The sequence below is a fragment of the Phycodurus eques genome, chromosome 8 (assembly GCF_024500275.1).
Source record: "Phycodurus eques isolate BA_2022a chromosome 8, UOR_Pequ_1.1, whole genome shotgun sequence".
NCBI lineage: Eukaryota > Metazoa > Chordata > Actinopteri > Syngnathiformes > Syngnathidae > Phycodurus > Phycodurus eques.
The window spans coordinates 18,880,349-18,892,848 of NC_084532.1; the positions used below are offsets into that span (position 1 = coordinate 18,880,349).

The 12,500-nt window shown below is 38.6% G+C and overlaps 1 protein-coding gene across 1 annotated transcript in view; it reads left to right on the plus strand.

Annotated features, from left to right (window-relative positions):
- agbl4 (AGBL carboxypeptidase 4) overlaps positions 1-12,500 on the plus strand; it is a 354,108-nt gene that overhangs the window by 6,517 nt on the left and 335,091 nt on the right. The window lies entirely within an intron of this gene.

A 12,500-nucleotide genomic window follows, 5' to 3' on the forward strand; every position in this document is an offset into this window, starting at 1 on the left:
TGTATGGGGAACTGTGTTCAAATTTATATCAGCATTAGGATTGCTTTTTTTTTTTTTTTTTTTTTTTCTCCCCCCAACTTTTGCCTATTTCCGCTAATGACATGTTAGAGGAGCTTAGACATTGATTAATGGGCATTGAGCTACCACATTGAGATCAGCTAACATACATAACGTCTCCGGCTCCGGATGCATCCCCTGAATGATTTATTGAATTGATATTAATATCTCTCCGGTAAATGCATTGCTAAAGTTAGAATGGGGGATGAGTTGATGTTTGCTAGCCTGTATCAAATGAAAGGGGTATCTTGTTTCATTAAAAATATTTTTTCAGGTTTTCTTTTGACATGAGTCTTGATTTTACTTTTGTTTAATGTCAACGTGATATGTGTTTTTAAAAAAACAAAACAAACAACCATACATTGTGTTGTTCATACAAACTGAAAGTGCTGTTTTGATCAGTTACCTATCCAAGTAAATTTTCCCATAGTGTAATTAAGTGTCCCATATACATGACACATTCTGCAGAAGATAATCATCAGTCGTTCAGGTTGGCTGCTTGTTGGTATGACAACATCATGTTGGAGTTTAAAAACACATTTTTGAACACTGGATTCAATGAATGATTTTTGAAAACATTTGCTTTTTATTGTACAACACTCATGTCCAAGGACAGAGGACGTGCAAATGCTCAAGTATGTCTCAAAAGGGCAGCGAAGTGTAGGTTTATTATAACTAGCCAGGTCACCTGACTCCCATAACTCAAATTCTCTTCCAAATATACCCAGAGTACAATATTAAACAAAACAAAAAAAGGCATAATGGACAACCAGCAACGGATGCCCTTTTTAGTGTTTTAATCGTTTTTGTAGCTCATTGTGAATAGGGGATTACAATTTTAAATCTGTGGTGGCTATAGGTGCACATTTTATAGGTTTCAACACATTTTGTCTGTTGTCTGGGCACCATGAAGGTCTTTACAATATCACCCAACAATCCTACAAACAGCTGTAGTTATATTTCAATTTTGGATCAAATTCTCTGACAGACCGACAAAGCGGACCTAAAATTTTTTATCATGGCCAGTGATTGATGTCTGTTCACTCATTACCAAATGTCATAAGTTATGGATTGGTTTATAGGGACAGTTGAGACAAACATTACCTCTCAATAAACCCAAAGCTTTTTTTTAAGGAGCACAAAATACTGTTTTCTATTAAAACCAATATATTACTGCAGTTTTGTATTCATGAATACATAACCAAGACTAAGTCAATGCCAAAACTTGAAACTACACCAATAGCAAGAATCAATCAATCAATCAATCAATCAATCAATGTTATTTATATAGCACACGTACATTTTATAAAATGCAACCCAAGGTGTTTCACAAAGATAAAAAAAGACAATTCAAATAGCAGGAAATACCACCTCTCCCATCCCCACATATAAAAGCAAACACACCCATTTGAACACTCATGCGCGCGCATGCACACACACACACACACACACACACACACACACACACACACACACACACACACACACACACACACACACAGCACCTATTGACTAATAGTGTATAGACCTGGCAAGGCACTGAGAATCCTGGGCAAGGAAAGACAATCCTGTGGGAACTATCCACACTGAGAGGTGCCACAGAGGATGCCACCACAGAGACCACCAGGACCAGGGTAGACCGGGGAGGACTCCCCACATTGAGCAAAGAACCCCAGAGCCCGCAGTCCAGGGAAACTGCTGGATGACATCCCTGCAGGCAGACTGAATGCACCTCCCAGCGCGCAGGCTCCAATTAGAAGACACTGGAGTAAATTACAAAGACTAATTGTGAGACCGAATCAAGAACAGACAGGTTGAGACCAAGCCAAGACCATAGCTAAGGGTTGTATGACAACATTTCTAGAAATCTACAAATGTGTGAAGAAAATGACATGAATAAATTAGTAAAATATTTTGAAGTACTGGTTAGCACATCTGCCTCACAGTCGAGAGACTTCAGGTACTAAAGCTTCCTCCTACATTCATAAAACATGTATGTTCGGTTGATTGAAGATTGTAAATTTTTCATAGGTTTGAATGTGAATGGCTTTTTCTTTTTTGTACCCTGTGAGCGGCACGGTGGACGACTGGTCAGAGCGTCAGCCTCACAGTTCTGAGGAGCGGGGTTCAATCCCCGGCCCTGCCTGTGTGGAGTTTGCATGTTCTCCCTGTGCCTGCGTGGGTTTTCTCCGGGCACTCCGGTTTCCTCCCACATCCCAAAAACATGCATGGTAGGTTGATTGAAAACTCCAAATTGCCCGTAGGTGTGGATGTGAGTGCGAATGGTTGTTTGTTTGTGTGCCCTGCGATTGGCTGGCAACCAGTTCAGGGTGTACCCTGCCTCCTGCCCAATGATAGCTGGGATAGGCTCCAGCACGCCCACGACCCTAGTGAGGAGAAACGACTCAGAAAATGGCTGGCTGGATGGATGTACCCTGTGATTGACTGGTGACCAGTTTAATCTTGCTTCTTGCCCACAGTCGCTGGGATCGGCTTTACCTCATCAGCAACCCTTATGAGGATAAGCAGTATAGAAAGATTTTTTTTCAAAATGATCTTTTAACACTTTATTATAAGCTTTGCAAATAATTTCTCTTTGACCAGTCTGCGCAGTCTTGGTCTTGACAAGTCTTAAAAATAAATCCAGAGCCCCTTCTGTCTTGAGTAAAGCCGAGTTCAAATACAGTTGAATCCAAGATGACACCCAGCCCCCCCAAAAGTGATAGCGAGTTTGCATTTGCATTATGTATTAAGTCCCACTGCATTCCCTGTCTATCGGTTTAATATTCATTTTTTATTTGTGTAAAATCTTGCCCTCTGTTGCATGTTTTAAAAAAATGTGTGCTCAGAAAATTTTATTTTCTCTAAAAATCAGTAGGGATAGTAGCAAACACTACCTCTGCAACTATCAAGTGCATCATATGTCAATGTCATGCATGCAGATTTAATTTTGAGTTGGTTTAACAAAATAACATCCAATGTTTAGGCACTTGTCATGTAAGCTATTTGCCAAAGGAATGAAATTAAATTTACATTTAGACGAGGCTAAATTCACATTGTTGTCAGCCATATGCTTATCAAGCCACTGATGGACTACTCATTTACATATGGTGGGTGTCTCAACCAATAGGTCATTTCAAGGCATGGGATGCTTTAGATGGCAAATATATGATAATTGTAACTGCAGTCTTCAACTTGACATAATTTTGTGCATATTTTCAGATTTGCTGTTGCAGATCGATATTTATGTCACTTTAGAAAATGCAAAGCAGCGGATAAACTTTGTTAAGATGCAAATATAAAATAATTGTCCTATTGTTATGTGTATGGGTATTGTGTCATGATGCAAAGATTCCTAAAAGTGATATGAAAACCTTAATTATTTTTAGTGAATTCCAAATGACATTCTTATCTTGACTTGTCACATTTGTTCCCCCGCACACTCAAACTGTTTACATTTTCGTCTAAGTCTCGAATTCTTTTGTGAATGCCTCCTCTCGATGTTGCTGACTAAAGTGCCATCTGTTTTAACAAAGGATGACACTGACAGAGCAGGGTTATTGTTTTCTTGCACCTCTGGACTTTGCAGATATAATTAAACACTTGCTGATTAGTCTGACTGCAGCATGCTGTCAGTGACTTGTTTAGTCAAAGAAATTCCCCAGGGGTGACAAATGTTTAATGGGGCCCATTGATAGGCACCTCGCATAGACTCATCTGTTTTTACAATCAATTCACTCAATAGAATCTAACTTATACGGCCGGATAGGGAACACACATGCACACACTATTTTCTTTATGTTTCGCTTCAATAACGAGTCCAGGCCTATTGAGTCTCTGGAAAGAGATTTACTCGTCTACGTTACAAACCTGTGTAATGGCATTATTTGAGTCACTCACTGAGAAAACGCAGACAAAATTGTGTTGAACACATTCACACCCAAAACATAATGGATTCTCTCATGGCCCATGCTATATCCCCCATCAAATTTAGTAAAAACTAGCTGTTCATAATCCTGTTGATAGTTGACATATAGGAACATGGTTACAGTGTTAAAAAAAAGTTATTCTCATTTTGAATAACTTAGTTTTTGGAGTGGGGGTGGTTATTACTGCCACGCTCGCAGCATGTGTGCATTAATATTTATAATGTACATGACAATCATTTGTCACTCATGTACAGAAATCTCAGAATCCACACCCACAACAAGAGATTAAAAAGGCAGCACCCCTAATCTCCCTTGTGTCTGAATCTAACACATTCATATAAATATACATTATTCGGTTTTTAGCATCAACAAGTCTCCTTTGGGTATACAACTGTTTAATACTGTCAGATTTAAACTGACACACTTAGATTTGACTTCCTTTTGGGGTAACATATTTAAAAAAAAAATTTTATAATCACAGAAAAATAGCAATACAGTGTAAACTCTAAGATTGAACACAGTCCATTCCAGAGGTTGAGCAAGTTCCTCCGATTTGTTCGAATTTTTAAATAAAATAATGGAAGGAGAAATTATTTATTCCAGGGTCAAACTGTCAGCTGTCCCCATCATAAAACCTTTAATTTAGCAGGTTTTTAAGTAACATTTTAACATTCCTACAATGGTCATGTAAGTGTAAAAATACTGTAAATTAATCACTTTCAAAGGGGGAATTTGCAGTTATAAAACTGCTCGCAAGATTAAAATGTATCCTCACTTCACTAAACCCTCCCCCCCAAATCTTTGACCAGAGCTGAACTGCTCACTGATTTACAGAAGTGCGATTTTCAATCATGGCCATTCATTATGGCATGTAATTAGGTAAGTGTGTAGTTTTGATAAATATTCACAGACAACGCTGTTCTGCTGTAACAAAATAGCATTGCTACCAATGCTAAAATGGCATTAGCGCTGTAAACAAGCCGAGGTTAGCCACGGATGCTACGTTGGTATCATGATTTATTTGTAATAAAGTGTTACTATAACACAAAATGTTTTTGGTTTGAAATAGTGATGCACCAAATTTTCGTTTTCGAATCCGAATGACTTTTGTCACCGAAACAAAATAGCTGAGACAGCATGTTGTGTGGCCAGCTTGCAGTTTTGCACACTACATTGTAAAAAACAAACCCCCCCCAAAAAAACTTCAAAACAGCGCAGCCACATTGAACAGTTGCCCCAACCACTCTGCTTTCCGCTGTTCGTATCGGCGAATGCTTTTTGCACGCCCCAGCTACCAGTGACCTACAGCTAATGCGGCTAGATACGATGCCGAGCCGAGGAGGAGTCACTAATCATCGCCTCCAAGGCAGCGAAAAAGCTACACTTGGCAAGTATTGTTATTACCAAGGGAGGATGAGGAGTAATTAACAGTAGAAAGAGGGAACACCATGCTAATTGCTAAGCTATCATGACATGAAGTTGAAAAACACCAAAATAAGTGATTGGGTGATACAGTACTCTTGTCACAGGTCTGGCTGGCACTGCGTTACAGCGGAGGGTAACCAACTTTGAAGAGGAAAATAGCAGGCAAATTGTCTCGATAAATTCTGTATGGTTGACATTCACAATAACTAACAAATTAGTACGTCATCGCTACGTCACATGAGAAAAGGGGCCTATAAGTTTATAAGTACATTTATATAATAGATGTTTATAATCTAAGATAACCTTTATTAGTTGCACAAAGGGGAAATTTGCATCATCTCAGCAGCAATAGTGGATACAGGAAATACAAAAATAGCATGCAAGATAAGACATTTGGCTGGAACTCATCTGCCATTATAAGTTTGATGCAATACAAATAGTAAATATAGAAGTCATAAGTAACGATTATGATTTTAGAGTAATGCTTATGTTTTTCAATTGAACAGTCTAGAATTATTTTTTATCCTATCCTATGTTCTTGACATAATTTAAAAAATATGGAAATTCAGACAAATTGTTCTGGAAGTGTATTTCTATAGTTTGGCAGCTCTGCAGTCATAGCCATCAATGCAAGTTTACTAATAATTGACATAGTAATTTCTTTCTGTGTTTTGATTTTCGACTGGCTATTTCTATTTCACTTCTGAATCCTCAGCTGCCTGATGTCCCTTAGTCTGCTTCTTTTTGCTAGTCTCATGCCCAGTTGTTAGCAAACGAGGGATGGGCATTTTTTCAAATTTCTTTTCCATAAGTGGATATTTCAACATAGACTGTGGGTGTGTGCCAGTGAACAGCTATCAGTCTGCCTACGAGTGAACGGCAAATGATTCACACCTCGTCTGCCACGCAGTCTGTCTCTGATTGGCTGTTATTTCTCAAGCGCGGTGTTTCTTAATCAAATTAGATGGGGCGAAAGAGTTTTTTTTTTTTTTTTTTTTACAGATCATCTTACAAATGTGACTACTGTCAGTTTTAGACTGACAGTTTTAACCAGTATTTATTTTTTTCTGAAAACTGCAAACTTCCCATCCCATATTAAATGTGAAAGGAATAAAAACCTGTTTTAAGTTGAGTGCTGAAAGAAAAAGTTGCATGAATGTGATTCGGGCCACAGATACGACTCAGGCATATTACTTTTTAACATTCTTAATTGACACACAAGTGTAAAAAAGTACAACAAAACACTTTCTAAAGGTTGTTTCAATAACAGTGACTGCTCTTCACAATTCCATATGGCCTTGTTTTCATTAGATTTTTCTTACCACCCATTGTTGAGGCTGCTCCTTCTATTAAAGTCCATTTCACAGAAAAAGCAACCAAAATCAGCACATGCGTGAAGTGTTAATGCTTTGCTGCTTGCATGAGCTCAATGGTGACCAACCACAAAGAGTCCCACTTTAATGTATTCTCAGCATGTTACTAAACCAATGATAAACTGACAATCAATATAAATTGAACCAGGGTCAGTTGAAGGATGGTAACAAAAACTAAGTAATTGTGGAGGAATTGAATACTGAGTGGTTCATGGGTGGTCTTGAGCTGGTATAAGTAAAAATGTGTTTCATCATGTTAGGAGATATTTCGATATACAGCACGTCGGAGTGCCCAGTGAATCAGGTCACTGGTCGTTGAGTTTGTATTAATTTAAAGAGCAACATATTTTTTTTTAAATCATACCATGTTCTCAAAATAAGTGGTTGGAAGAAATTTTGACTTAATGTTGCACACATCTTTGTCTTGCATCGAGATTTAAGATTTTAAGATTTTAGTCACTGTATTTTAACCCTAATACAAATAGTCAAATATATCAAAATGTGTCAGTGTGCTTCTCTCTGCCGTTATCTATTCTTTTTCAACTCATTTATTTATTTATTTTTTTCAATACCTGTAGCTGAGTGACCTTACATTGCGCTGACTCTTAAGGGCTTTCCAAGCGAAGATCCTGTCATCTGAATGTGAGGGCGTACTCCTGACATGTGATGTATTGAGTGGCACTCTCAGTCGCTCTGTCTCTCTAACATCTCCTTGGCAGCAGCAGAGCAGCTTCACAGCTCAAATGACTACATTTCCTCCCCACTCTTCACTTTTTACATTTTCCCCTTCTACTCTCTTTCTTTGAAGCCATGGGAATTCCATAAAGATACATTTGAGATGAATTAGGCTCGTCAGTAAGACCGTTCCTTTTGAATCAAGCTATATTGGCCATTTGTTTTTGTAAGTGTGTAGCTCTTTAGTGTTACACTGATCACATTTTTTTTTTTTTTTTGGCTATTTATTCCGCTTATTCTTTCTTAACTATATTATTCCCTATCATCACAGTTTGACTGGGTGCATCTCATGGAGCAATAAGAGCGACTAATACAATAATATTGGCTTTTGTAACCCATGAAATTAATAAAAAATATGGTTCATATTCAAGACTTGAATGTCAACAAGTTTAGTCTTACAGTATTCAGTGTGTAGTATTTTATTTATTATTTAATACCTTAAACTTCACTTTTTGGGTTGGGAAGACTAAATCTGCCCTTGCAACACAATTCCATTAATCAACATCAGAATTGCCATTTTTCATTTGTGCTCCTGCAAGTCCATCCATCCATCCATTTTCTTTACCGCTTATCCTCACCAGCGCGGTCGCGGGCTGCTGGAGCCTATACCAGCAATCTTCAGGCGGGAGGCGGGGTACACCCTGAACCGTCCATCCATCCATTGATTTTCAACACCGCTTATCCTGGTTAGGGTCGCGGGGTGCTGGAGCCCATCCCAGCTTACTTCGTGCGAAAGGCAGGACTGCACCCTGAACTGGTCATTGTGCCATTCGCACTCACATTCACACCCTCCTGCAAGTCATAGAAGATTTATTTGACTATTTCACATGGGTTTTTATAAGGCTTACTTGCTTTTTATCAGCACAATAGCAAGAAAAGCAGAATAAAGGCAAATGACACAGTGGAATAATTCTTCCTGACATTCCGACCTGTTGTATTGCGCCATGTCTAATCTAATCATTGAGTAAACACATTGGCTCAGTGGCGCTGAGAGGCCTGATCTGGCAGAAAGTAGCACAAAAAAAAAGCATAGTGTGATATAAGTTAATTGTTGATGGCACTGATAGGAGCAACACATTGTAGACCCAGCCAGCACCTCATCTTTGCAAAGGTCAGCAAATGCTAGCAGTCAGTTTTTAATGGACATTTACAGTAATCAAAAGGGATAATTAATTGTGATGTATCCAGGTGTGATGTGTTGCTGAAAAAGTTTAGGGAAACTTTTTACAGACACGTGTAGCTATAATAAGAATAACACAATGCAAAGTCTGATTTGACTGCACAGATTCAATTCAATATTTTTTCTTCTTTGCATTATGGTCTTCCAACCATTATGTTCAAACTTTTCGCAGCTCTCTCTGATGAAGAAGATCTAAATGGAATTTGTTAACTAGACTGTGCAATTCCTGGAGAAATTGCGTGTGAATGCAGAAATGCTGATTTGAAATCATGTGCTTGAATGAGGTGAACACACAGAAGTTGAATCGGTTGAGAAATAAGGAAACTGTAGCTAAATTTGTAAAAAGAAATCTGAATTTCGGGCTTTTATTTTGAAATTTTGTGAAATTTGGAGAATGGGAATCGTTCACAGGTTGGCTTGAATGAGCTGAACACATAGAAGTTGAAACTGTGCGAATCGGTTGAGAAATAAGGAAATTGTGGCAAAATTTGTAAACATTTTTTAATTTTGGGCTTTTATTTGACATTTTGTGAAATTTCGGGAATGGGAATTGTTCACAGGTTGGCTTGAATGAGCTGAACACGTAGAAGTTAAAACGGTGCGAATCGGTTGAGAAATGTTGAATCAGGAGTCTAAAATGTACAAACTGTGAATTTTTGGAATGTTGAAAATCGATCCCAAGGTGAATGGGAACGATGAATGTGCCATTGGAAATGAATGGGCAATTTTTTGGCACAAAAAATGGAATTGTGGGAAATGTGACAATGTTGCGGCTTAGATGAGTAATGCCACGCGAGTCGTGAATATTTTGAACATGTTGAAGTAGGAATGGTGTGAATTGGATGTAAAATGGCGAAGGAGAAGCCCGTCAAAAATGTGGGCGCAATAATACAACTAGAAGAGATAAAAACTAAACTGTGCAATTCCTGGAGAAATTGCGTGTGAATGCTGAAATGCTGAATGAAATCATGTGCTTGAATGAGGTGAACACGTAGAAGTTGAAACGCTGCAAATCGGTTGAGAAATAAGAAAACTGTAGCAATATCTGTAAAAAAATCTGAATTTCGGGCTTTTATTTTGAAAACTAGAAGGTGCAATTCCTGGAGAAATTGCGTGTGAATGCTGCAATGCTGATTGAGATCATGCGCTTGAATGAGCTGAACACGTAGAAGTTGGAATGGTGGGAATCGGTTGAGAAATAAGGAAACTGTAGCTAAAAATGTAGAATTTGTCTTATTGTGGCTAAAATGCGGGTATTTGAGTGTTGCACAGTGCAGAATGTGGGGAATGTGGAAAACATGTAAGTGGAATGGTTGGAATTGGTGAAGAAATGTGGAAGCAGGGGGGAACAAGGCAGAATAGAGTGGAATGGGGCAGAATGTGGATGTTTTAACAATAAAATGTGGGTGTAAATGTGAAATGTGGGTAATACGGAAATTTGGGGAATACGGGAATGTGTTTTGAAGAAGTTCCCAATGAGTGTGAAAGTATTTTGTTGAAAGTGTCATTGGGAATGAATGAAGTTATTTGGGTGTAAAATGTGGAATTGTGGGTAATGTGAAAATGTTGCGGCTTAGATGAGTAATAGCACGCGTCGCGTGAATTTTTCGAACACGTCGAAGTTGGAACGGAGTGAATCGGATGTAAAATGGCAAAGGAGAAGCCCGTCAAAAAACACGGTGGAATAATAAAAATAAAGATACAAATAAAGGTAGAATAACATATGTGTGAATGCTTGAGCCTTCACACAATTAGCAAAATTTGGGGAATGGGAGTTTTTCTCAGGATGGCTAGAATGAGCTGAATACGTAGAAGTTGGAATGGTTCGAATCGGTTGAGAAATAAGGAAACTGGCTAAATGTGTAAAAATGTAGAATTTCGGGCTTTTATTTTGAAAATTTGTGAAATTTGGGTACTCAGATATAAAATGGCGAAGGAGAAGCGTGCCAAAAAAGTGGGCGGAATAAAAATAATAAGCATAAAAATAAAGACAATAACGTGTGAATGCTCTTTTGAGCACACAATGATAAAATGATGAAAACTAAGGTAGAATAACAGCATTCACATAATTATGTCTCATAATCTCCTATATGCGTTGGTATAAAAAAGGATTAGTCTGTCATTGCTTGAATTTGATTTTATGATATGTTTTAGCTAATAATAAATGAATAATAAAACAAAAGTTTTGCCTGACTTTGTCAAACATTGTCGTCAGGATTTTTATTGGTATTAAGTACTGCCATTACTTAAATACTTAGTACAGTACTTAATTCCAACTATTAACAGTTTCACAATTAAACAATTTTTATGCATTGCTTCACGATGAGTAACACAGGATGGAAAGTAATCTTGTGTCCACATCTGGCCACATACAAGCGGCTTTTCGCACTAAATATATTTCCAAAGGTGCTATTGACATGAAAATTTCACCAGATGTTGGGAACAACCCAAGTAAGTCATACATAAAAATAAAGTAGAACAAATAAACTCAGAAATTACAACCCCAATTCCAATGAAGTTGGGACGTTGTCCATCCATCCATCCATTTTCTGAGCCACTTCTCCACACTAGGGTCGCGGGCGTGCTGGAGCCTATCCCAGCTATCATCGGGCAGGAGGCGGGGTACACCCTGAACTGGTTGCCAGCCAATTGCAGGGCACATACAAACAAACAACCATTCACACCTAAGGGCAATTTAGAGTTATCAATTAACCTACCATGCATGTTTTTGGGATGTGGGAGGAAACCGGAGTGCCCGGAGAAAACCCACGCAGGCACGGGAAGAACATGCAAACTCCACACAGGCAGGACCGGGGATTGAACCCCACTCCTCAGAACTGTGAGGCAGACGCTCTAACCAGTCGCCCAGTGTGCTGGTTGGGACGTTGTGTTAAACATAAATAAAAACAGAATGCAATGAGTTGCAAATCATGGTCAACCTATATTTAATTGAATACACTACAAAGACAAGATATTTAATGTTCAAAACTGATACTTTATTTTACATTCACTTCTCTTTCCCCGATGTACAATGAATGTCCTGATTATGAAATGGGCTTGAAACTGGCTTAATTCACGCAGTGTATTTCCAGCTTTATTCTGATAAAGTAGAGATATTTTCGATCATGATCGCACGTGGGTATGTCAGGTTACCAAGCATTTTCGGTTGTTCCTTAGTTTTTTTTTTTCAGTCTGACGTATTGGTTATTGGCCAGTGATTTCTTGCTTTTCTTGTTTCTCTTGCCACATTGGTTCCCAGTGTTGCTGAACTCGTTACAGAGCAATCAGCCACAGGCATTGAAGTGTGCACCCAGAGGGAGCAATAACTGTAAATAAACACTACTGCAGGCTCTCTGATAACATGTTAGCCAGATGATAACAGGTCTTCTAAGTAGGCCTGTTGACCTTCTCCTTGCCTTTAGCTTGCCAATGACTCCTCAGGTCCCTACACTTTTATCTTAGGAGCTTCTTCCAAGATAACTATTGGGGACGAGAGGAAGGATATGGTTGAACCAAGATAATATGGAGTAGAGGAAAAATGGATATGGTGTGTGTGTGTGTGTGTGTGTGGGGGGGGGGGGGGGGGGGGGGGATTGGGTCTGCGACTGCTCAAGGAAAAAGGCACACTACTGGGTAGATCCACCTGAACAGTATGCCTGTCTTCGGTCCGTTGAGGTTTGACTTAATTAACTTGTGAATTATGGCATGAAACAAATTAGTTAGCACAAACTTACAGTTAACCTGCGATTTTAAGCTTGTGAAACAGATGAAAGTTTTAAAAAAAGGCAGTTTCTCCCGTAT